At 41.0% G+C, this 2,761-nt stretch overlaps 1 pseudogene; it reads left to right on the top strand.

The window, feature by feature from the left end:
* Positions 1-1,511: 1,511 nt before the first annotated feature.
* On the top strand, positions 1,512-2,423 carry LOC141550659 (large ribosomal subunit protein eL6-like; annotated as a pseudogene).
* Positions 2,424-2,761: the final 338 nt, after the last annotated feature.

Genomic DNA, 2,761 nt, shown 5'->3' on the forward strand with positions numbered 1-2,761 from the left:
TTAACAGAGGAAAAAATAAATAGTCTAAATAGTCTCATTTCAGAAAAAGAAATAGAACAAGCTATTAGCCAACTCCCTAAGAAAAAATCCCTGGGGGGCAGCTAGGTGGTACAGTGGATAGAGCACCAGCCTTGAATTCAGGAGGACCCGAGTTCAAATCTGATCTCAGACACTTAATTCTTCCTAGTTGTGTGACCCTGGGCAAGTCACTTAATCCCACCCTCAAAAAAAAAAAAAAAAAAGAAAAGAAAAGAAAAAAGAAAAAGAAAAAATTCCCAGGACTAGATGGATTTTATATGTGAATTCTACCAAACATTTAAAGAACAATTAACTCCAATGGTATATAAACTATTTGAAAAAATAGGGATTGAAGGAGTCCTACCAAATTCCTTTTATGACACAGACATGGTACTTATTAGGTTCTTACTAAGTGCTAATGAGATAATGAGATGTTAGATTCTAACTAAGTGCTAAGTCGGTACTTGACAGTTCTCTAGTTCTGGCCTTTACTGGGAGTTTTACATCTGTGAACTCCTGGGGAGGAGCTTGCATGCTTAGGAGGAGCAAGTTCATTGGTTGAAGTAATTTTTTCCAGAAGCCCTTGCATTATCCCACGCCTATTCTCTGGAAGGATAAAAGAGAGCAGCACTCAAGAGATAGAGAGTCTCTGCTCTAGGCCAGATTGCGATCGGCAGTTTCTGGAGACAACAGCACATTACATATTGGCATCCACAATGTGGGGCAAGGACTTTTGCTTATCCTGACAAGGATTTATTCTGAGCCCTTCAGAGGAGCTAGACCAGATCATTGCAGGGGGCGGGGAGGGGAACCTAGAACCAATGAACTTGCTCCTCCTAAGCATGCAAGCTCCTCCCCAGGAGTTCAAAGGGGTTAAACTCCTAGTAAAGACCAGAACTAGAGAATTGTTAAGTACCGACTTAGCACTTAGTAAGCACCTAATATCTCATTATCTCATTAGCACTTAGTAAGAACCTAACAGTACTGATACCTAAACCAGGTAGGCTGAAAACAGAGAAAGAAATTTATAGACCAATCTCCCTAATGAATATTGATGCTAAAATCTTAAATAAAGTATTAGCAAAAAGACTACAGAAAATCATCTGCAGGATAATACACTATGACCAAGTGGGATTTATACCAGGAATGCAGGGCTGGTTCAATATTAGGAAAACTATTAGCATAATCAACTATATCAATAATCAAATTAACAAAAAACATATGATCATCTCAATAGATGCAGAAAAAATCATTTGACAAAATCCAACATCCATTCCTACTAAAAACACTTGAGAATATAGGAATAAATGGACTATTCCTTAAAATAATCAGGAGCATATATTTAAAACCATCAGTAAACCTCATATGTAATGGCGATAGACTGGAACCTTTCTCAGTAAGATCAGGAGTGAAACAAGGTTGCCCACTATCATCATTAGTACTTAATATTGTATTAAAAATGTTAGCCTCGAATTCTCTTTCCCTTCCTCTCAAGATGGCCGACAAAAAACCCCAAAAGGCACCAAAGGCACCAAAGGAAAAGAAAATAAAAAAGGAAAAAAAAGGAAAAGAAAAACAAAAAGGAAGATGCAGCCGAAAAGGTGGTGAAAAAGCCTAGAAAGCATTGCAGTAGGAACCCAGTTCTGGCTCGAGGAATCAGCAAATACTCCAGGTCTGCCATGTATTCCCGCAGAGCCATGTACAAGCGAAAATACGCTGCACCAAAAACCCGGATTGAAAGGAAAAAGAGAGAGAGGGTGCCGGCCACTATCTCCAAACTGGTTGGCGGCGATAAGAATGGAGGAACCCGAGTGGTAAAGATTCGCAAGATGCCTAGGTATTACCCTACTGAGGATGTGCCCAGAAAGCTGCTAAGTCATGGCAAAAAGCCCTTCAGCCAGCATGTGAGGAGACTTCGCTCTAGCATCACCCCAGGCACCATCCTGATCATTCTCACTGGCCGCCACAGGGGCAAGCGAGTGGTTTTCCTGAAGCAGCTGTCTAGTGGCTTGCTACTCGTGACTGGACCTCTGACCATCAACCGTGTTCCTCTGCGAAGGACCCATCAGAAATTTGTCATTGCCACCTCCACCAGGGTTAACCTTTCTGGTGTAAAGATTCCGAATCATCTTACTGATGCCTACTTCAAGAAGAAGAGGCTCCGCAAACCTTGACACCAAGAAGGAGAGATTTTTGACACAGAAAAAGAGAAATATGAGATTACAGAGCAGCGCAAGGCTGATCAGAAAGCAGTAGATTCTCAGATCCTGCCCAAAATCAAGAAAATTCCTCAGCTCCGTGGCTACCTGCGGTCTGTATTTTCACTCTCCAATGGAGTTTATCCTCACAAACTGGTGTTTTAAATTCCTTGCAGAGAGCTCTTATTAAAATATTTGGAATAACTAAAAAAACAAACAAACAAACAAAAAAATGTTAGCCTCGGCAATAAGAGTTGAGAAAGAAATTAAAGGAATTAGAGTAGGTAATGAGGATACCAAACTATCACTCTTTGCAGATGATATTGATGTGGGCAGTAGCCCCTTTAAGATTCCTTTATGATCCCCAACCCCCATGACTGACCTTTGATTTACAAGACCTGGTCAAAACCATCCTTTTGTATTCCAAAGGGAGATATCTGGATCTGAGCTAACTAATGATCTACTCAGGTTTCCCAACCCCCACCTGGCTCATTCTGGCCCTTGCTGGGTTTAGCTAGCAACCAATTTGGGACTCCACCCATAGG

Source organism: Sminthopsis crassicaudata, chromosome 1 (assembly GCF_048593235.1).
Source record: "Sminthopsis crassicaudata isolate SCR6 chromosome 1, ASM4859323v1, whole genome shotgun sequence".
Taxonomy (NCBI): domain Eukaryota; kingdom Metazoa; phylum Chordata; class Mammalia; order Dasyuromorphia; family Dasyuridae; genus Sminthopsis; species Sminthopsis crassicaudata.